This window comes from Lactuca serriola, chromosome 9, assembly GCF_051521515.1.
Source record: "Lactuca serriola cultivar US96UC23 chromosome 9, Lser_US96UC23_V15, whole genome shotgun sequence".
Taxonomy (NCBI): Eukaryota; Viridiplantae; Streptophyta; class Magnoliopsida; order Asterales; family Asteraceae; genus Lactuca; species Lactuca serriola.
In genome coordinates this window covers 94,147,053-94,171,900 of record NC_136416.1, presented here as the reverse complement: position 1 = coordinate 94,171,900, position 24,848 = coordinate 94,147,053, and the positions used below count along the sequence as shown (strand labels likewise).

Here is a 24,848-nt window from a genome sequence, read left to right as displayed (position 1 = left end):
CCCTTCAATTTTTAATGAACAGTGTTCAGTGTACATTTGGTCCCATCATCAAAATTCCATTTTAATTGAAGTGGAGATTGTATGTGTATATCAAGCTTGTACATTATGCTTTTCTAGAGATAAATTGGTGTGTCAGTTGTATATGTTACGTGAATGCTAAATTGGGAGCTTCATGTGACCATTAAGTTCTTATGGTTCTTTTATTAAAAGTCCAATTTATTGAAGAAGAAACTAATGAGCATATGACGCTTGTACATGATGCTTAAAGGGAAATAAATTTGCTTGGGTATAAAGAGTATGTGATTGGAGCAAGTAAAGCAAAAGGAAATCCAATACACTTGATGTGGCCTCTTCTTTGCCACAAATGGGTTTTGCCTTCATTTTTTTCAATATGAGAGTCCCGAGGGCATATGGGGCTTGTACATCATGTTTAAAAAAGACATTTGTTTGGAAAAGGATTTTTTACATTTGGAAAATGAAATGTAAATGGGGGACTATATGTACAATTATTATTGACCAATAGTTTATTGGATTTTTGGACTTTCGCCACTAGAGTTTTTATATTGAAGTTTTGCCACATTTTTTTTTGGATATTAGTAGATTTATTCCTTGTAATTTTGTAATTTATAGAAAATGTCCCCGTGAAGTTTTTTTCTTCAAAACCAGTCTTTGTATTTTCATAAGCAAAACCTTGCATGCATTCCAAATCATCTATATAGTTATCAAAAAACCTTTTCCAATTCTCTTTGTTTTCTACACATACAATTTCCCATGCAATGAGGAAAATTTGAATATTAACATCCCTTCCTACAAAATATATTAACTCTCCATTATAGAAACACTTTAAAAACATCCATCCAGATTGATGACTCTTCTCCATCCCCCTCTCCAACCTTTCCCGAATCCTTTAAAACAAATGTAAAACTTGCTGAAATAATGTAGTGGCTGCTAATCCAAGAATAACTAACAGTTAACCCCATCTTGAAATTTCAAGCATGCTCATGAATAACTTAATATGGAAAGAGTTCTCTTCACTCCTCAATAAATCCTAAATCCTAAACTTGCACTATCCAGAACAATATTTCACCAAAAGTATTTTTTGTAGCATAACTGATACCCATCAATAAAAGAATAAAAAAGCATATGGTTTAATTGTTTTGGACTTTCAAATCTCATAACTAGCATATGGTTCTGCTTTTTATGGTTAACATGTTCATTAAAGGTTGTCTACATATCAAGTTATGGCTCAATCTCATCCATTTAAGATATGGATCCTCATGAGGTGGATTTTCAAGGGTTGCATTCACCTATGAGAAAATCTTACTCAGGAAATCATCACTGAAGGTCTTGTTAATAGGAATGTAATCATCTACTTCAATGTCAACATTCATATCTCCTGGAAAATCTATAGGCAAATCCCCTGCACCCGAGTGGTTGTATTAAGGATTGAAAACCACTTCTTTGTCATCATCAAGCCACTCATGTATATTCGTACCAATGTGATCTATTTACATAAGGAGTACACAACCAAAACCATGTGAAGTCGCAATAATCAATTTTTTAGTTATTATCCTTAATCCTTCAGGAAAGTAAAGATCCGATAAACAATAGTACACATTCCCACATTTCTCGTGAGTGAATCTTTCAAGAAAAGCCATGAATTCGTCCTTGCCTATTCCAGAAAAATCGACATCCTCAAACATGTGATGTATTCAATCAGAGTAACACATAATATGATACCTGATAAAAATACTTTGGAAGTACAAATCAACCTTCATGTACATTGCCAATGTCAACAAACCAATTGTTTATAATCGATTAAGAGAAAATAATAAGGGTTTATGATAGATAAAGTATAAAGGAGATTGTTTGATCTAATATGAAAAAATATAGGGTCGTCATAAAGAAACGTATGGTGAATGAGTTGGAAAGTCTCATTAAGCGATATGGATGGATAATTGTTAATTAGGAAGGGGTTAACTAGTTGGACTCTTCAGTAAGAGATTTAGTTAGACTTTTGAGAGAATCTTCATGTTCAGTTTTGAGATCACCAAATGCCTTATTTAAAGACTTCTGATTCTCATTTCTCATCTTTGAGATTTCATCAAGAAGCTTTTTGCACTCATTAAACATAACTTCTTGTACCTTCGTCATATGGGACTGTGTTTTATTATTTATGTGAGCTTTGAAAAGATTAAAACCAATCGTTAATGAATCAATCTTTTTGTTTTGCTCAGAAAGAATGACTAACCAATCAACAAACCTTTTTTCTTGATTCAAATGGGGCAGACTGAGTATTGGAATCAAGAGATCGTAATACAACATTAATCTCACGATTAAATTTCTTAAAATCTCTTCTAAACATCAATTGATTATCATCTTCGTCATCATCTTGACCAGAATCAACTAAACCTTCACCAAGAGAAGCCATCTCAAAATAATTGATAATATCATAAAAAGAAGGATCTTTCTTGCCCTTAAACACAATTCCATCAACCTCTTCTTCTTCTTCTTCTTCTTCTTCTTCTTCTTTAGAAGTGGTCAGAGATTCAGAGATAGACATTGGATCAATAAATATAAGGTTCAAAAATAGGATTCTCGACATTGGAATCTGAAATGAGAATTGTCTAAACCAATGCAGTTTTGATGGAGTTGTAGCAACAAATATCCGAATTTTCTCCAATAATTTTTTTTGACAGTTGTCTAAGTTGTGGTTATAAATATACATTCTTCAAAATTTGAACCACCTTGATGTCGATCCTCGTCATATTCTTAGATAATTGGTTCTTCAATAATTTTGGGCTTCTTGAGTCACTTTGATTTTTTTCAAAACTTTAGGTTTAGGATTAACAAATGGAGATTTTGGTTTCTTCACATTCATTCTTATGAATCTTTTTTTTGGAAAGTGAAATTTCCCAATTGAAGGTTTTCGGGCCAACTTTTGTGAACTGACTAATCCCTTGCTACAAACATGAGGTTATGTCTGATGCCCTCAAGTCACTACAGACGAACCTCCATGGCCAAAAGGTTCACTAGTGCCACGATTTGAACTTGGGTCAATAGGTTATCCACCATATCTTTCACGTGCCTTACAAATTCACCACAACCCAAGTGGTTGTCATTCTTGTAATCTGAACGTATGCTTCTTGAGGTGTTGGTTGAACAAGATATTGATCCAAAATCTTATTTGTAGATATAATAAAACTCAACTTTTTTTAGGAATCTGACCAACAAAAGAAAAATAAGACGTATCAACGATGGTTGGAATACTAATTTTATATACTACCATCTTCGAAACATCAAAATCTTCAATTGGAATTTTGTGAAATTCATAAGCTTGAGAAACTATTAAATCCCAAAATCCATATGTAAAAAGTTAATTTCCCTTTTTGAAAATTTCATGTTATCAAAAAATTCACTCCAAATCACCATAGCAAAATCAACATTCACACCTATATACAACCCATGTTATTAAAAAGAGCCAATAATTCTTTTTCTATTGCATCCAATACACAAGTACGACATGTTAAGCCATGAAGAATGAAACCAAATAGAAGATTCCAAACACCAGGAAGTTTGTTCTTTTTGAATTCAGACACCCTCATCATATAAGGTTCCTGAAACATAGAGTTAAACACATCAATGAGGTCTTGACTTGTAGGAATAACATATGGTCCTTCAGTTGGAAGATACAAAAGTTTTGAAAATTTTGGCTTAGAAAAGGTTATGTGCTTCCCACATCAAAGTTCAAATGAAACCATGTCATTCATTTTGTTGACCCCTATTGTAGTGAATGCGAGAGTGACGATTCTTATTAGAACCTCTTTTGCTTAGGATACTTGGATGGATTTAAAATTTCTTGATAATTGATTGACTGAGAAGTAAAGGTCGACATTAAAGTCTCTTCTTCAAAAAAAACACTAGTAGAAATTGCAGTCATTGTTTTGAAATAGCAGATGAAAAAATTAAACTAGGATGCTTGAATTATTTGAGAGGGTTGAGTAAAAGTAAAAATGATCTAATATTTCCAAAAATTCCACATAAGATCAACCGACAAAGAAATGCATTAATCTTCCTCGGAAGAACAAAATGAAATGCAATGACTATCAAAGGGTCAGGAAGAGAACAAGCACTTCAACCAAAAATGATCTAAGGCTCACTCTCTCATGCCTATCTACAACCATCACATACACATAATAACAATATAAACACACTCACGAATGCATATTTAGTACAACTAATGGTTCAAGTAGCTTGAAGAGAATAAGAACTTCAAGGAAATATGATTCGAGGCTCACTCTCTTTTACCCATCTACAAGCATCACACAAACATAATAACAATATCAACACACTCACGTTGTTCCCTATTTGGGTTGAACTATGTTGGTTCAAGAAAAAATTAGGTTCAACCAAAAAAAATAATTGGTTCAACATATATAGAAACTTGAGGTGAGATGACCAAGCCCAAACCGGTCCTTTATTTTTTTTTACTAAAACCAACATAAATTTTGAGTAAATTTGGTCTGAACCAAGTGTTAATAATCTTCAAGGTGTGGAAGTGTTAAAGAGACAACATTTATTTATAATGGAAAACCCCCTACCAATTTCTTCTTAGAGTCGATGTGGGACTCCTTCTGCCACCAAATATGTTTTGCCTTTTATTGTCTACAGTCTATACCTCTATTTTCCTTCCTTTTCCGTCTAACACTATAAGTAGATCCTTAAAAATTCAAGGTAGGTCCTAAATTATTTTCTTGGTATAATTTTTGATTTAATTATAAAATTAGGTGGGTCATGGGACTTTCCTTCCCTATGCCTAAATCGACGGTGGTAATAGCAATAGCAAAGCACTTGTGTATAGTTTTAGTAGTAGGTTAGAGCAATATATTTTTACTCACATTTATTTAGCATTGCACTACTATAGCTAGACATATTATTCACTGAAAGTACAATGCTTTAATTAGTACAAACGAAAGTACAATGTTGTGATAGAATTAAATAAAAATACATTGATATTTCTTTTATTTACCAATGTACTGCTGGGTTTTATTCAAAAATAGTCTAAAATAGATAGTCAAAACTATGAGTTTAGCAACAGAAGCAATTTTATGCTTGTATAAACTAAAATCATTTACCCACCAATGATCATTTTACAAAACTTAGGAAAGATTAAAACAAGCATAGAAGGAAAAATTATATAGCCTTGGAAGACTTTGATTCTCATGAGAGATTGGAAGTTGATGAAGTGTGACAAGAAGCTTTAAAGGACAAGCTCTCTACAAGTATCCATCGGGCAAGGATAATCCACAAAAACATGTTAGTATTTACTTGTATACATGTTGTTCTTAAGCTTTAAGATTTATACCAAATAAACCTTAAATAGAAGAAACATATATGACCTTTAATCTTGCACCAAATCATAAGAAGAAGGAGAGGGAAAGTGAGCTCCATGCTTGTCGTTTTGTAAGAGAAAAGAGGATAGAATTCACAAGAAAAAAATAGCTAGTTTTTGGCCTTATCTCTTCTTTATATACTTATACAAGAATACTAACTAACATCCCGTTTCCATTTATATATATAGTTTTTGGCCTTATCTCTTCTTTATATACTTATACAAGAATACTAACTAACATCCCGTTTCCATATATATATATATATATATATATATATATATATATATATAGAGAGAGAGAGAGAGAGAGAGAAAAAAAAAAGGAGGTTTAAGAAATAGCATGGGTGGTTGAATGATTAGAAAGTAAACTTTACGGAATGGTGAGTATAGTAAAAAAGGGCGCAAATAATTATTTGGATGGATTTAATCGTTTAGTGTGGCATTATAATAGTTTAAAGGAGTAAATTAATTAAAATGGGATTTATTAGATTAGAATAATAACAATAAAGCTAAATTGTAAAGTTCTAGGGGGGGTTTTATGCTATTTCAGAAACTTCTTTTGTTGGAGGAAATCAAGCATGGGTTAAAACTATCAAAAGTCTAAACTATGGGTGTTGTTTCTATCAATTTAGGAAACTTCTGCTCCCCTGTTCCCTGCATCACGACATCGTGGGAGGCAGGAGATCCTTCATCCCATTGGTGGTAATCGCATCCTAGCATGTATGTAATCAACCCAAAAACCCTAGACTAGTGAGGGTAAGCATGTGTGTGTGTGCGGCTGAAGAGAGAGGCAGAGAGAGATTGATATTGAGAAAAATAAAGAGAGACAGTAAGGCGATGAGACGTCGATGTTAGGAGGCGGGTCTAGCTCACTTCGCCGAAGATGAAGGCACCGTTGGAGAGGGCAATACCATCGGTGAGGCATCATAATGGTTTGAGCGATGAGCTCAACCTTCGGTGGTGAGGTACATGTCGGAGGGCCATTTGGGTTCATGGTGAGCTCCTCTTGACCAACATGTAGAGAACGGGATGTGAGCAATGATTAAAACTTGATAATGGGAATGAGATAGAACCGCCGGCGTCAGTGTATAAGGAATCGTCGCCGGGAATGGAAGCTTTTGTTGGTGCCTTTAAAGAGAACGGGAATGGGTTTTGCTGGAGTTGAGATAGTGATGTTCAGAAAGGATTCAATGGTTCTGGTGAGCAATGTCATCGGTGATAAACCGTCAATGGCGGTGGTGGTTAACGGAGTCCTTAATCTTCGTCTTGCCCTTGAAATCTCAGCCTTACTGTCGCCAAAAAAAGTAATTCATTGTTAATGCTTTCAAGGATATCGGGTAATGGGAGATTTGAGAGGATGATGTAAGATAAAGAGAAAGAGGGAGATGTCGCCGGAGAAGGAGGCTGCACAGGTGAAGCTGCATCGCTGGAGGTGACGTCGACAGGGAACCTTCAGGCGGCGGAGGAAGATCACTTAGGTAAAGGGTCTCCTTGCTTTTGGACTGATCATGCTATATTAGGTTATTTTGATATGGGCCATTAACCTTTGGACTCCTTGATGGGTTATTCATCTCTTGGGCTTAAGAATTCTAATGAAATCTAAATGGACTCAACTCTCATATTATTATAGAATGTGGGCTAGTTGCTATTATGGACTTCATTTCTTGTTATATATAATTTTTAATGGATTAATAATAATAAAGTTTCATGGGCTCACAACTTGTAAATGGGGTTTATCTAATTATTGTAGTTTGCTAGACTCTAAGATTCGGTGTTATCCCACTTTGAATTGAAATGAATATTCTCACGATAATTAAAATGATCATGTGTAGTGTGATCCATATTTAGGTCCATTGAAGCATAAGTTTTATTTTATTAGTGTATGGATATTAGTCTCAGACTGAGGTTTGACCATGATTGGTATCAGGTGGTTGGTGATAGCTACTGATGGGATTCAGCTCTTTGATCCAGGTGAGTTATCTTCACTACATCAATAGGGTCTAAGGCACCAAAACCGGCCCTTTATGGATTGTTTTCGGATTATTGTGTGATATGCTTACTGATTTACATCCTGGTAGTTAGGATGGTGTTATGCTATGCTTAGTGATCTGGTTAGGTCGGTGTTCCTGGTATATAAGATTGTTGCTATGTTTTGTGATCTGTTAGATTGGTCTGACTGTTGTATGCATGCTATTGTTTATATGATATCCATGTGCACATGATTGTTTTGTTTGGGGTTGGGTTGAGGCAGTCCTGCTTCGTGCTGTAGGCCAACATACCCAGGGCGGTCCGGATAGGCTATAGGCCCTGCGAGGCGGTATAGTCAGGACGAAGACCCGGAGAGAGGTTCGGATATGCTGTAGGCCCTGCAAGGCGGTCCAGACGTGCTGAAGGCTCGGAGTGCGGTCCAGATAGGCTATAGGCACTACGGGGTGGTCCAGTCAGGCTGAAGGCTCATTTGCATGCTGTTTGTTTATATGTTATTGATATGTTTTATGGTATTGGTATTTTGGGGGAACTCACTAAGCTTTCGGGCTTACAGTTTCAGTTTGTTGTTTCAGGTACATCAGAGGATCACGACAAGGCAAAGGCATGATCGTACAACTCCTCATGTTTTGTTTATGTTTCTGGGAAAACTCTGATATTATACATTTTGAAAACAAGTTTGTAATGATTAATGGTTTTGAAACGTTTTAAAAAAAAGTTCGAATTTGGCATGATTTTTATGGGTGTCACAAGTTGGTATCATAGCCTTGGTTTGAGTGAATTGGAGGAACATTGTGTGAATCCAATCTCAAATCAAGGAAAAATATTTTAAAAAGGATTTTCAAATGGTTTTCAAATAATGAAGGAGGAAGCAAGTGTACGATCAGCCGGAGCTCGCGGATAGACCCCAAAATACCATACTGTTATTTGATGTTATGATGTGATAGAACAACATGCTAGAGATAGGCTAGGAATCTTCAGGAATTGCATGATAGAAATTGTCTGATTATATGATGCCTGCTAGCCTTGGGTTTTCCTTATATGAGATTGACATCATTACTGTAGTTGCTTAGTGTATACATCATAGTTATACATAATTAAGATCTTATAGCCTGAGAATGTTTGGTTTGGCCTTATGTTCTATTCTTGTTTGATTGGGGGATTAGGTTAGGATCAGATATTTGAAAGTCTATAGGGTCCAACGTTATATGTGACTAGCATACTCTAGTGCTGCATGGTTGGTTGAAGTTTCATGGGTGTGTTGTGAGAGGCCGAAAGGATAGTTATGAGATATTTAGCATTCCTATAGGGGTGATGATTGAGTGCTCGCTATGTTTATGTATATTGTTAGGGTGTTGTGGTGATACTTGGGACAAATATGGATAGGTGTGGAAGGTAGTATGGGCCCGTACTACTGGAAGCACATGATCCATACGCATGTCAAGGAAGTGACAACCCCTAGGGTTTGGTTGGGAGTTGGTTCCCTTTTATTATATGGACTATCAGAGATCTTTCTGGGGTATTATTATAATGGTGGTTACGAGACGTCTTGAGACCATATCCGGGTATGGATCGGGGGCTGGTAGCCAGGATAGTCTAGTATTGTCAAAAGATCGTGTTAGGGAGATCATCTAGAAGGAGGTGATCGAGATTGTCCGGGGATAGTTGTCGAGGATGTTTGGGTCTATCAAGACTACCATGGTTAAGTATTTTGATGATCGCTATGCCGCCATTGCCGAGACAGCTGTCGCGACAGCTACAGCAACTGTAACGGTGGCAGGGGAGGAGCCATTCGAGCTTTCCAGTATCGGGACTTTGATAACACGAAGCCCCAACTTTTGATGGGGTTCAAGACCCGATTGTAGCCATTAGGTGGCTGTCTGATGTGGAGGGATATTGCTTCACATGTTCATGTTCTGCTGACCAGGAGGTCAGGTGCGCTCTGAACCTGCTGAGGTCCGGGGCGAAGGATTGGTGGAGACTTATTACTGGGACGTATTTTGATGAGTAGTGAGCTGCAGTTACTTGGGATTAGGGAGATGTTCCGTACTCGTTACATTTTGCGATTGAGCAGGAGAGGTTGTCACAGGAGTTTCTGGATTTAAGGCTTCGAGGGTTTTGCTCGAGGCCAGGGTGTGAGTCGCGGGGATCAGGAAGGGAGTGATAATTATGACCAGCTCGAGTTTTGTAGCTGGAAGTAGAAGGGTTGATTGATGGATTGGAATGTTGTTATCGAGGGCAAGGGTTGTGCCCTTTCAGTTTTCTGAGTTCAAAGGAGTGAGCAGGCTTGTGACCTCTGGGTCAGGTTGTATTTCCAGCTCAGGGTCAGTTGGTCGCAGGGGTTGGTGAAAGTATTCCAGCACTGGTGAGCACAGGTTGGTCGATTTGGCATGAGTATCTTGCAAGGAGAGTTAGGTACCATATTCTCGGGTAGGTCGGGTGCCGGATTGTCATTTGGATTGTAAACAGGGATTAGTTCATGTCACCTGGGATCGAAGGGGAGTTTCTTGCGTGACCTCAGGTTGGTTAGGGTAACTCAGGAGGAGGAGGTCAGGACTTCTTTGGATGTTTTGAGGGTGTGTGATCCCCTATATTCTTCGGGGTTGTATCAAGAATTGTATTGTGTTGGTATATTGTTGGATTGGGTAAGTTATATTCCGGGTTGACTATCTGATATTTCTTTGGGTTATTGGGGGTCGTTATATGTCATTCTGCACGCTGGAAGTCTTCAGCTGAAATTCAGGTTTCTCTTGGGTTCTGATTGATCTGTAGCAGGAGGATCGTTTTACGTACGTTATCCATTCCATGGTCAGGAAAAAAAACGTACCTGGTTTAGCCGGTTTGAGTTATGAGTTGATTTCTAACCATTGAGTGGTGGTTAGAACCCTAAGTGGGGGAGATTTGGGAATTCTCAAGTTGAGTGTCAGGCATTGAAGGTTTTATCAGTTGCTGTCCGGACTGATGTTTTCAGGTTTGTTGGGCAGATATCGATCGGTGAACCTCTCCAGAAGCAGGTATGTTCAACCCCAGGTGGATTTGTGATTCTCTGGTTTTGTTGAATCATGAAGTGACCCTCTTAACTTAGTCTACCACAGCCCTCAAGGATCTGTAGTCAAGCTCTCATCAGCAGTTGCATCCGAAGTCATCTATCCAACCGCAGTCTTACTTACTTTACTTAGTTTAAATTTATCTATCTTTTCTGTAATACTCTCTATTGTCCAGTACGCCTTGCATGGCTACTCTTAGAGAATTAATCAAATGTAATTCTTGAGTCTCTATATATAGAGCTCATCCTTTCACAGTTTAAAATATCTATCTGAACAATCTTCAAGTCCATCAATTACATCTCTCTATTACGCATCTCATATCTCTTCTTACTTTCAAAATCCTCTAGAACATAACTGAATATTATTCCTCTTCGGAGCAAGTCATTCGTGATTTATCACTAAGCTTGATCTCACTCACTAACTTTGTTTGAATGCATTCCATGTTATGAATCAACTTATGTGTTTACATGATCTATCACCTGCTGTCATTTATATTTCCTTACATTTCCGCAACTAACTATCTAACTATCTAACTCGTTAACTTATTATTGTTGAGCTTTTAGATCTTTTGAGATTAATTATTCCGCAATTATACTTGTTCTAACGTTTGTTCAAGTGTGTCTCAAGTTTTTCTCTCAACAATTGGTATCAGAGACATATTGGTTGCTTTTTGAAAAACAAAACTCGATTTTTAAAGGGCCTTCTATACCACCGAAGCTCATTTCTTAAAACAAAAAAAACAAAAAAAAACAAGGAAAATGGCACAAGCACTATCTCTGAATGTTTCCAACAATGTTGGTGGTTCTAATCGATCTCCAATATTGGTGGCAAATGAATACCATCACTGGTCTCAGAGAATGGAAAGGTACTTAAGGAGACTTGGTAGAGATGTATGACGATCTGTTGAAGAAGGACCACATGTCCTTGTTCTTACACCAGTTCAAACTGATGGCACCACAACCAGACTAGGAGGAGGACAACCAGTCATGAACTGTCCCACCAAAGATGATCTCGATAAAATGGAAAATGATGTTGTTTCTTTTTATGAAATCTCTTGTGGAGTTGCTCCTGACAACTTCGACATTATCATAAACTGTAAATCAGCAAAAGAGATCTGGGATGTTCTCAAGAATTTGTACGAAGGCTCAGAAGCTCAAGATAAGAAGCTCACAACTGCACTCAATGAATTCAACAACTTCAAAGCTCATACTGGCGAAAGTTTAGAAGACTCCTTCAAAATGTTCAATCTAATAGTCACCAAGTTATCGAATGCTGGCACCATCCGCAGTAACCATGAAACAAACCTTCAATTTCTCAACGGTTTAGGAAGACATTGGACTACTGCTAAGATGATAGTCTAAGGGGATAAAAAGATTCATTCTTTGACTCTCTACAAGCTCTATAGGGAACTGCAAGCACAAGAATCCACCGTACTCAAAGACTGTGCTGACTTCGGAGGACCACTTGCTTTTGTAGCACAAGCTCCACATAATCAATCTTACTCTCCCTCGTATGATACTACACCGCAGTCGTACGAAGCCGACTCAGAGTATGATGATGAAGAAGAATTTCAAAAGGCTATTGCTCTTGTTAGTAAACAGTTCAACCAGCTACCACCTCCCTCTTTTCGCAAGAATCAACAATTCAACAAACCTCCTTTCAACCGTAACTTCAACCCACAAAACAATCACTCTCATTATCCTAAAAGTTCTCATCCACCACCGTAATCTAAAAACACTCAACCAAAGGAGGCACCGCAATCCATTCAAACCTCTGACTCCAGTACCCCCTCAGAAGACAAAAGTGATGTTGTAATATGTCACAAGTGCAACAAAGAGAATCCTTTTGCAAAGGATTGCAAAGCAAATGTGGTGAAAGACAGAGCATTCTACCTTAGAATGGCTCAAGAATTGGAGGAAAAGGAAAAGGCTAGGGCATACGTGTCCCATGTCAAAAGAGAGAATCAAGTTTGGTCATCTGGAGATGAAGAAGAAACCATCAGCAATATCAAAGGAAAAGGCAAAATTTGCATGCTAGCAACTGCTGATGATGATGGGTCTACAAAGCTGGAAAGGAACTACTGCTACATGGCAAAGGATGGAACTCTAAGCATTGTCGAACAGGTAAAACTCATGATTCAAACTCTAAACTATAACATGCATGACTGTCAACCCTTCATAGACAATCTTAATGACACTTGTGTTGCCGTCCTTACAGACTACAACAAAGCCTTAGATGAGAAGAACATAGCGTCCCAAGAGATGTTTCATGTAAGAGGACGACTGGACAACAAAACACTCAAAATGGCCATGTTAGAAAAGGATTTAGAGTTAGAAAAATATGCAAGAATGTTGAGTGAAACACAACTAGAAATAGCTTTGAACCAAAGAGATTTAGCTCAAAGTGAGATTGTACGCTTAAATCTATTAATAGAAAAATTGTTCAATGAAAGTGAAGCTATTGAAAATTTGGTTAATGAAGAAATTGTCATAGAAAGTCCTGAAGTCTCACAGGACTTTCCACCTTTGTCCTCAGACCGCAGTGCCTCTCACTGCAGTCATGATCCTCAGAAAAGTCCCACTGAAGTCACGACTCAGACTTACGCTACGGTAGCTAAGTCTTCCTTACGACAGGCCACAATAAAAAGCTCTGTGACTCTTCAACCTATTCACCATGAACTACCCATAGAAAACTTTGAAGTAGGTCAATGCTCTCAAAACCTTGAATCTTCAAGTTCTGATGAGTCAAGCCTCGTTGTTAAAACTTTTCAAAGGTTTCCAAGAAACCGCAATTGAACACTAATGATTGCGGTTTTCCAAAAACTTTAGCAAAAAAGGCTTTCAAAGAGGATATTCGATCCCGAGGCACAAATTGACAAGCCTTGTCTAAAAATAAAAGACATATCAGATTTCCAAAATCTAAGAGTCCAGAAAAGTTTGTTTATGTTCACTATTTTTCAAAAAACTATCCCATCAAGAAAACATGAAAAAAGGAATGTGCAGTTTCAACATCCCTTCCTAACTCATCTAACAAAACCCAAAAGAAAGAAAGGTCTTTTCGTAGCAATGGTTTTCAAATCTATTCCTCAGATGATCCAAAATGGAAAGGTATCTTACCCACTCCAACACTTTTAAAGTCCCATCAAAATTTCAACAAGTGGAAGGGCATTTTACCAAATCCTAGAAAAAGGTCTAAAGACTTTACACGTGCTAAATCTTATTCGAAAAGAACTTTTTCAAATTCCAACAGCTCAAATGTTAGATTCTACCAACCTCGGACCAGTCACAAGTCTACCTCATCATTCCGCCCGTTGAACAAACAAAATGTCAAAACAAAAGACAAAATTTCAGCTTGTCAATGTCAATGTAGTTGTCAGAAAAGGTTATCTCATGTCAAAATTGATCCTTTTTAGAAACCTCGTAACTTTTCAAAACAACACAACACTCCAAAAACTCACAAACACCCAGGACTAGGATTAAAAGTTGACACGAAACCAGTCCCTGCAACCTCGATTTATGCATCAATCAGAAACTCATCCTTTGTCCCAGGCTCCAAACTAGTTTGGATGCCTAAATTGACTGTGTAATTCTCAGGCCTTGTGCAAGGAGGAACAAGAAGAAGAATGGTTAATCGACAATGCCTGCTCCTTGCACATGACGGGAAGGTTAGAATACCTTCGAGATTTCAGGCCAATTTGCAACGGTGGAAACGTCACATTCGGGAACAATGCGAATGGGATAATCCGAGGTTATGGTGTTCTTACTACGGGAACCTTCTCTATTCAAAAGGTTGCTTATGTAAAGGCCTTAAACACAATCCCATCAGTGTTGGTCAACTATGTAAAGCAGACCATCGTGTTGAATTTGATGACCAATTTTGCTATGTAATGACAAGCAATAGGAGCACTTGTCTGATCAAGTCCAGATCCAAAGGTACTATGTACCCTCTGGATGTATCTCTAATCATAGGCAAACCGCAGTTATGCTTCCTATCCAAAGCAGTATCCGAAGTCAGCTGGCTATGGCACCGCAAGCTCGCCCATCTCAACTTCAGATACATTAACAATTTGGTCACTAGAGAACTAGTCAGAGGTCTTCCAATCCTCAAGTTTAACAATGATACTCTTTGTCCTGCATGTGAATGTGGAAAACAATTCAAGGCAAGTCACCCCACGGTGATTGACTCCTCAATTTCTGAACCATTGGAACTCTTACACATTGATCTCTGCGGTCCATCCACTGTAGCCAGTCTTCATCACAAGAAATACATATTGGTCATAGTGGATGACTTCACACGTTTCACATGGGTCTTCTTTCTTCGACTCAAGTCAGAAACACCGCAGGTGTTGATCAACTTGATCAAGGAAATTGAACTTCAGATCAAGTTACCAGTTAGACGTATCCGATGTGATAATGGAACCGAGTTTACTAACCATCTCCTAAATAGTTTCTTGGTTTCCAAAGGCATTACTCACAACTTCTCAGCTCCTTACACACCGCAACAAAATGTGGTAGTAGAACGAAGGAACCGCACTCTAGTAGAAGCTGCCAGATCTATGCTCAACTTTGCACACCTTCCTCTCTACTTCTGGGCCGAAGCAGTGGCCACAACCTATTTTGTACAAAACCGAAGCATTGTGTGAAAACGTCTCAAGAAAACACCATATGAGGGCCTTAACAACCGCAAGCCAAATGTTTGATTCTTTCATATATTTGGGTGTAGATGTTTCATAATCAACAACAGAGACTATCTCAACAAATTCGCACCAAAGTCTGATGAAGGCATCTTCCTTGGCTACTCCACTAACAAGGTTGTTTATCGAGTTCTCATTATATGCACAAGGTTGATAATTGAAAGCTTCGATGTGAAATTTGATGACTATCACATCCGCAACACCGCTCCATCAACTGAAACCACAACAATTCTAGAAAGTGATATTCCTGTCTCTTCGGGTCCATTAAATCTAGTTGAAGTAAACTATGACGATCTCTTCGATCCGGTAGATACAGCCAAGTTATCTGAAGTCCTTGTATCCCTAGAACTTCAGCAGCAGCATGCTGACGTATCTGGTCCAACACTGTCCGATGAAGTATCTCTAAATACTTCCACCTCGCCGTTTGAGGGGGAAAACTCAACTCCGGACCATGCAACAACCATCGAGGTTCCAGTACTAGAAGATGTAGCTCCAATCCGTAGGGAGTTTTAACCATCAAACGTTTCTTCAGATTCGGATGATGAAAACATAGAAAACATTGACACAAGAACAGGTTCAAGGATTATCACACTCCCATCCGCAATCCAGGGGGAACCTTTGCAGGTTCAAGAGGAACTCCCGTCTGCACTCCAGGGGGAACCGTCACCATCTGCCCAAGAAAACTCTGATCCCTCCTTCCCAGTTCAAGACAATTCAGCTGGATGTTCTCAAATCCAAGGGAACTGCCTTCTCCAACCGCAGAGTCTTCTGATATTGAAGATATTCCCTCCACCGCAGCTGTTGATCATCTGCAACCCTATCTGCATGTTAGGACGAGAGACCACCCGCCAGGTCAAATCATCGGCAACCCATCCGCAGGAATCCAGACTCGATCATTCAAGGACTTATCTGATCACTGTCACTGCGCAACGTTTCTATCCTCGGTCGAACCCCAAAAGATCAAAGAAGCATTACTAGAACCAGACTGGATTTCCGCAATGCAAGAAGAGCTAGAAGAATTCAAAAGAAACAAAGTATGGTAGCTCGTTCCAAAACCACAAGGTCACACCATTGTAGGTACCAGATGGGTGTACAAGAATAAGTTGGATGAATTTGGTGCCGCCATAAGAAACAAGGCAAGACTAGTTGCCAAGGAATATAGTTAACTTGAAGGTATTGACTATGATGAAACGTATACTCCGGTAGCACGAATGGAAGCCATCCGGATCTTCTTAGCATACGCAGCACACAAGAACATCAAGACTCATCAAATGGATGTGAAAAGTGCTTTTCTCAACGGCGAATTAAAAGAGGAAGTCTATCTTCAGCAACCTCCGGGTTTCGGAAGTCTTGAATTCTTAGACCACTGCTACAAGCTTGAAAAAGCAGTCTATGGTCTAAAACAAGCCCCAAGAGCATGGTACGAGACTCTCTCTGAATTTCTTGTCTCGTCTAGATACAAAAGAGGAGTGATTGATCCCACTTTATTTAGAAAAGCAAATGGTGATCATCTAATGCTTGTACAAATATATGTGGATGATATCATTTTCGGCTCAACTGATCAAAAGATGGTAAATGAATTCGCTAAGCTCATGACCAACAAGTTCCAAATGAGCATGAATAGAGAGATTAACTTCTTTCTAGGACTTCAAGTGAAACAAGTCCCTCAAGGGATATTCATTCATTAGGATAAATACACCTCTGAACTGTTAAAGAAATATTCAATGGATAATTGTTCTTCGGCTAAAGTCCCCATGGCCTTCAGATATAAGATATCTGCTGATCCCTCAGGTGAATCAGTTGATCACAAGACTTATAGATGTATTATTGGCTCTTTGATGTACCTCACCGCAAGCCGACCAGATATAGTCTTTGCAATGGGTGTATGCACAAGGTACCAAGCTGACCCGAAATGTCACACATGACCGCAGCCAAGCAAATTCTACGGTACTTAAAGGGTAGCAAGACTCTTGGCTTATGGTACCCCGCAGGGAACGACTTCAGCCTACAAGCATTCACAGATGCGGATCATGTCGGATGTAAACTGGATCGTAAAATCACCTCGGGTAGATGTCAATTTTTAGGTGGAAGACTCGTCAACTGGTCATCAAGAAAACAAAATTGTGTGTCATTGTCTACCGCAGAAGCTGAATATGTGGTCGCAGCCAGTTGTTGCTCACAAGTCTTATGGATGAAAACACAACTATTGGACTACGGATACAGAATGTTGCGGATACCAATCTATTGTGACTCTGAAAGTGCTATAGCGATTTCTCACAATCCAATTCAGCACTCCAAGACCAAGCATATTGAACTACGGTATCACTTCATCAAAGACCACATCCTGAAAGGTAACATTGAACCAATTTTTGTCCATACTCATGAAGAGATTGCTGATGTATTCACAAAGGAACTTGACTCTACAAAATTCAACAATTTCTTACAAATGTTAGGAATGATGAATCCGGACCCATAATTCTTTTTGAATTGATAGGTACCGCAGACCATCCTTGGTCTCTGTTGCGGTCCTAGTTGAAGTTATCTATGATAGATGGTTTTGATATATCCGATGTACCGCAACCATATATCATACTTATACTTTAATGGTCCTTACTATTTGTTATTACTAATCTTTGTTCAAGTGCTCTCCTCAGTTCTTCTACCGTAGTCATCCATCCGATGGCAAATGATCCAGCCGCAATGAAGTTTTAATCCACAGTCACTTTAATTGATTTTCAAACTGTTTCATTTTTTTAAAATCATGGTGTGCTATTTAATGATCCTTCATTAAATAGAGAAAACATTAAAAAAATATTCTTTGTGTAACTGTCCCATTCTTTTTGAATAAACCTCATGTCAGACCTATTTTGGTATGATGACAAAAATAACGATTTCCCAAAATCAAATCCTTTTTAAACTGTCTCTTCCTATTACCCCAAAACTTCTAATCCATTACAACTTCCCCTTTACACAACGGATTAATCCCACCCTCACCACACGTTCTTCAGACGTGGTGTTGAAGCCTGACATTTCATTAAATGCCAACCCTTTTTGGTAAATCTCAAAAATATAGATTAAACCTTTTTCTTAATCTGTGGCTGAGATTATCTCTCCTAATCCAAGAAAAACACCCAAACATTTTACCTAATTTCACTTAGGGTAAAATCGTTTCCCGCTCCAAATTAGCCACTATAAAACCCTCCTTCTTCTTCCCCAAGAAACGTTTACACTTTCTGAACCTCGAACCTTTTCTTGCACTCTGTTTTTCTCTTGCAAAGCTTCTTCAACTCCTAACAATGGTGAAATCAGGCATCTCCAAGAAACACTCCAAGGCATTTGGATCAGTAAACCCTACTAGTTCTGACTCTGCTTCAAGACACCCAACGCCAACGATTGCCTCGATCAATTTTAGGGTTGTGTTCGAAGAGCATTCCTTCTATAATGCTCCAACAAAGTTGATGATCAAGTTTCTGTCCAATCACCCACTGTTTGGACCCTTCAATTCAATCACAGATGTGGTTCCACTTTCAACCATTTTCAAATGTGCTTTCTCAGCGTATCGACCTCTCAAAAATCCTCAAGAAGTGCATCTAAACTTAGTAAACGATTCTTTGGTCATTCTGACTAAAGAAAAGTCTCTCATTGCCATCAACCTCCTTGTTCATGCTTCAATCAAGGTTTTCACTCCAAGCATGGCGGACATCCTTTCTGCACTTTACTAGATGGGTTATCAAAAGAAGATCAAAGGCATAGGAGAATTCAAGAAAAATCAATTGCCTCCAGTATGGCAATTTGTTTGCCACTTTGTGATCCGCAGCCTGTCCGACAGAACCGGAGGCACGGATAATATGGGTCTCAAGCTCCTGGAATTAGTGTGGAGCATCTTTAATGGCCATGATGTCAACTACGGTCAGATTTTATGGGACGACTTCTTGTAATACATTCCCAAGAAAAGTCCAAGAGAGAACCATACCGAACTCACGTTTTCCAGGTTCTGGTCTCTATGCATATCAGATCTCCATGCGGATGCAGGACTTAGCATGGGTAACGACATCAATCTCTTTATCACCAAAGATCTCAAAAGGTACAATCCCTCTTTTGATCAATCTGCTTTTGGACCTATCAGACGACTACCAACCCACATTCTCTCTACTCTTGTTCTTGAAACTTCTACTGTCTCAGACCATATTGAGGCTACGGAAGGTATTGCCCCATACCTTCCTACCCCGCCTCTACAAACCCCATCCGCAATCACTGTCCCTGGTAGTACCGCAGTCCCATCTTCCACCACTCTTTCCAACTTGTCTTTATCATAAAGACGTAAGCAGTTAGCCTCAGCTCATCAAGGCCCCCGCCACACCAAGAAACAAGGCACTCCTAAGAAAAAGGATGCTCCCAAACAAGCTAATCCTTCAAAGAAAAGAAAAATCATCCAATCTGTGCCCACAAATGTCGAACCAAGCAAACATAAATCTCCCTCTCCCTCTAGTAGTGATTTTGATGAGGACGATTAACCCATCTCAATCCTCAAGAAAAGAAAAACCAATCCCAAAGGCCAAATGTGTGACCGTACTGATACCGCAACCTCTCAAAAGGCTCCGGTAGTCCTTGGGGTGGCCGCACACCCATTCAAATCAACCATCCAATACCACTCCGACGCAGATGGTGCGTCTGTTTCACTGCAACGTGGAGACTCTCCCCTAGGTCAATCCCAAGAGGATGGAACTGGATCCCGCCCTAAGGTCTCCAGGGCTTCCCGTCTACACTTCTTTTCCCCTGAGGAGTTGAAATCCATTCTTTTGTCTGTTACCCAAACCCTTCAAACACCTTCCCAACCGCAAGGCGATTCTTCAGCCTTTGCCAGAACTGAGCTAAGGCCAGACTTCACCCTAGGTCAAGGAGACCGAGGAAGCTCTGGAAATCCTACTTTGCTTACATCTGTTACAGGTGGTTTAGGCACGGTGAGCACCAATGTGCAAGGATCCGTGAACCCGAGGGACACCTTGGTGCGTTTTGAAGGAATTGATGAAATTGACCTCAACGATTCATGGAGCAAGTATCAACCAACAAATGAAGCCGAAGCCAAGAAATATTCCGCTTTCCGTAGGGAATTTCAAGCAAGAAAGGCACGTCAAACAAAGCAACTTCAACAGAAACAACAAGAGATTCAGTCTGTAGCGAAGTATTGGGCAGACGCAATCAATAATGCCAATACTGTATCTACTATCTACAAAGTTCAAGCTTTGATGGACGACGTGGCTGATACAATCCGCAAAGCTCAAGATGCGACTGCTGATCAAATTCCTTCAAAGCCCCCTCCAACTCCAACTGCTAAAGATTCTCAAGACGAAGGCACCACAATAGAAGTCAGCTCTGCTCCCACCTTCGGATTTGATGATGTTGATCTAAATAAGGTAAATCAGGCTAGCCCTTCGGATGATGACCTAATGATGTTTGATGAAGAAGAGGAATCGAGTGGTTCTCAACACTTAACCTCTAAGCCCAAGGAGAAAAAGAAAAAGAAGAAGATGGTTGTGTCTAGAAAAGAATTCTTGAATCTACAATCCAAAGTAGATCAAATTCTTGCCGCGGTCGAGTCCACTCAACCGCAATCTGAAGACCATCCAGTACCGCAGTCCTTGATCGAAAGGATTGAAAGATTGGAGACTAGGGAACGTCTAGCTGCTGAGAGGATTTCTCTCAAAGTGGAAATGGGGATTCAGTCCATCGACAAGCATATCACAAGGAATTCATGGCTGTTGCGGAGCACCTCATCTTTGAGGTATCCGCAATCAAAGAAAATCTGCAAACAGCCATTGCGGACCAATCCACTCTTTAACAGAAACTGATAGCTGAGACTCACACTGCTTATGAGTCCACTATCTCAGTCTTTCATGCAACCATCAACAGACTTCAACGATCCCTATCGTCCAATTTCCTTGGTCCTGAAATTCTACATCTCACAAAGGAGATTCATCGCCTACTCTTCAACACCACCATCCCAGACAATCAACAACTGGATGACGTTCTCAAAGCTCAATTTTAGGAGGTGTGTGCCAAGGTCGATGGTCTCAAACAATGGCTTGAGGAGACTCCGAGTCTGAACTCTTCAAGAGGGGAAAGTGAAGAAGACCATCGTGAAGAAGATCATAATGAAGAAGACCATCAATTCAACAACGATTCTCATCATAGAAGTCCCCCCCATCACAACTAAGAAAATTCCTTCACCGCAACCATCTCCTCACAAGAGTCCAAGCAATCAGTCACCTCCACCGCAACAAAAAATCGTTCCCTCTCCTGAACGACCTGAGACTCCCCTTCACTTCAAGAATCTAGCTCCTGACATGTCTTCAGCAAGCTCCAATGACTCTCCCGTCACAAAACAGAAGAAAGATTACTGGAAAACAGCTAAGTTTGTTGAACTCGTATGGAGAGAATGCGGTTTCGAAACTGTCATGGATGAATCCTTGATAAACTCTTGGATCAATCCCCACCGCAGACTACTGGACGATGACTGCAAACCCTACCTTACCTATGCTGAACCCCCCTCTGATGGATATCGGGATGTTCTAATCTCCCCAAATGCTAAATACTTCACGGTATTTGAGCAATTTGACAGTAGCCTACCGGATCACAGAAGACTGCCTATGGAATTTGAGAGACTCAATCGTTTCCATGCCAAACATGCCTCTTCCATAGAGAAAATCTGGTCTAACGATAGACCATCCGCAGTCAAGAACTTGAAACCCCGGAAATTCATGAAGGATGACTTCGTTCAATACACACTTACTAGAAGTAATCAGGACTATGTCCGCACCCAAGCTGACTTCGCATGTATGAACCCAGAAGAAGTATTTCTAATAGCAAAGGTGTTCCAAAACAAGTGTGAAAAGTATCCAAAAATGAAGATAATGCTTGAAAGGGCAAGCATTTTTCTGAAGGAAACAGTCTGCGACTTCGCAAAGATTGATGCGGACATCTACCCAACAATTTCCAAGAAGTTCGATCTACCACCACTAGATCCTGCACCAATGCCTACCGATGGTTATCAAGAAAGATCCCTAGGTGCAACAAACTTCCCTGAACTTGGGGTCATCTTCAAAAGGAAGGTTGATCAAGTCAAATACTTCATTCACATGACCTCCATGAATCGTCTTACAAGGAAGCAACTTGAAATCTGTCGAACCGCAGTAGAAAAATCAAAACACACGACTGCCGAAGTCAAGTTCGAGATTTTAAGAAGGATCACCTGGTTGGAAAATATCAGGAAGTTTTGGTGGATTCTGATCAATTTCATTAAACTTGATAGGTGAAGAAAAGTTAAAGAGATCATTTAGGGGGAAATTGTTGAATCATGAAGTGACCCTCTTAACTTAGTCTACCGCAGCCCTCAAGGATCCACAGTCAAGCTATCATCAGCAGCCTAATCCGAAGTCATTTATCCAACCGTAGTCATACTTACTTTACTTAGTTTAATTTTATCTATCTTTTCTGTAATAATCTCTATTGTCCAGTATGCCTTGCATGGCTACTCTTAGAGAGTTGATCAAATGTAATTCTTGAGTCTCTATATATAGAGCTCATTCTTTCACAGTTTAAAAATATCTATCTGAACAATCTTCAAGTGTATCTATTACATCTCTCTATTACGCATCTCATATCTCTTCTTACTCTCTAAATCCTCTAGATCATAACTAAATATTATTCCTCTTCGGAGCAACTCATTCATGACTTTATCACTAAACTTGATCTCTCTCAATAACTTGGTTTGAATGCATTCCATGTTATGAATCAACTTATGTGTTTACTTGATATATCACCTGCTGTCATTTATATTTCCTTACATTTCCGCAACTAACTATCTAACTATCTAACTCGTTAGCTTATTATTTTTGATCTTTTAGATCCTTTGAGATTAACTATTCTGCAACTATAATTGTTCTAACGTTTGTTCAAGTGTGTCTCAAGTTTTTCTCTCAACACCCTCATTGTTATTAATGTTGCATATTTGGTCCTTGAGTTGTACGCGGGGCGTACCGCATGGTACGCTTAGCATACTCATGCGAGGTGGGATCGAGACTTTGGACATGTACGTTGAGTGTATGTGTATGTATGCGGGGCGTATGTGAGTCATTTAGAAACCCTAATTTTCAAGGTTGGGAAATATATAAACATCATTATGGACCATGAAACCCTTATTTCTCAACCTCCATTGTCCCTATAGCATCAAGCATGAAACCCTAAGCCTCTCCTTTGTGTTTTGAGCTCATTGTATTCATTTTGGTGGTTTTGGTTCATATTCAAGAAGTAGAAGGTTGGTGCAAGGTAGTGGAGCTTGTGGACCTCGTTTATTTACTTCATTTCCAGATTGTTTGAGGTAAAAAGCTATGAACTTTCTCATTAGTGGCTTAGATCTATCATTTGTGTGTTTTGGTCCCTTTTGGCCCTAAGAATGAGAACTAGTGGTTTAATACCGCTCCGAGAGCTTTGAGTTGCCACTCTTGGTGTTTCTGAAGTTATAGATGCATAAAGTTTCCTCCTTTAAGGTTTAGATTCATCCATGCAATAGTTTATGTCCATTTGATGAAAGTAGGGTGTTATATTTTGGAGTTGGGTCTTTATGGGGCATGCAAAGTCACCAAGTTAGTGACTTTATGGTAATAAACGCTTATTAGGACTTGGATATGTGGTTTGGGCTTCTAGTCGTAAGCATTAAGTTCTTAAGGTTGATTTTGGCTTAATGGTTGAGTACGTTGGATGTACAAGTCATTAAGTGCGGCGTACAACCCAAGTTGCATGTATGCTTAGAGTACAGCTGAGTACGCCCAACGTACTCAGTCTGTTGGGTTTCGCGACTTTTGGACCTCGATTGAGTCATTTCTTTGGAATTTGTTGCTTTGGGACTTAGTGGGCCACCTGGAATCAAGCTTTTAGGCTAAGAGTTTAGACTAGGAAAATTGTTGGGCTTTAGGGTAAGGCCCATAAATGGGTTTGGGCCCAATTTGGAAAATTGGGCCATAAGTGGGTCTTGGTTGATTATTTGGTTTTGGGCCTTTTAGATATTGAGTTTGGGCCTTAGCCTTGGGCTAAAATAGGTGAAGGGTAAAATGGTATTTTTACCCCAAGTATGGATTGTTGGACTTATGGTTATGGATTGGAACCCAAATATTAATTGGGTGCTATTTTTTATTGACATCCCGGGGATTCGTTAGGGCAGCAACTAGGGTTTTGCAGTGAGATTCGGCAGTTGAGGTGAGTTTCCTCACTGGGTTTAGCGGGTCTAAAGCACCAATGTTGGCCCCTGTTGTTTATGTTAGGATGCTAGGAGTCTGCATTATCCTTACGTGTGTTATGTGTTGCTATGTATACCGGTTGAGGCCTAATGACTAAAACATATGCTATTTTTTTATGATCATTATATGTGTTAGAATGATTATGTGATATATATTGTACGTGTATAGTGGACGAGGCCCAATGACAGGCGAGGCCTAAGACTAACATATATGTATACCGAGCGGGGGCCCAGTATGTGATTTATTATGTATGGTATAGGGTAGTTTGGGGAACTTACTAAGCTTTGTGCTTACGGTTTTTAGTTTATGTTTCAGGTACTTCTGGTTTCTAAGGGAAGAGCTCAGTATGACTGCGTCGCACACACTATATGGATTCTGCTTTTGAGATATTACTCTGATTGATATGATATTTGATACACTTATTTTCTTTTGGGTTA

At 39.3% G+C, this 24,848-nt stretch overlaps 1 long non-coding RNA gene across 1 annotated transcript; it reads left to right on the top strand.

The window, feature by feature from the left end:
* The first annotated feature begins 5,980 nt into the window (after window positions 1-5,980).
* Window positions 5,981-24,848, top strand: LOC145076931 (uncharacterized). Its single transcript, XR_013692872.1, has 3 exons — window positions 5,981-6,870; window positions 7,320-7,363; window positions 24,727-24,848. It is a non-coding gene; the product is annotated as an uncharacterized LOC145076931 (long non-coding RNA).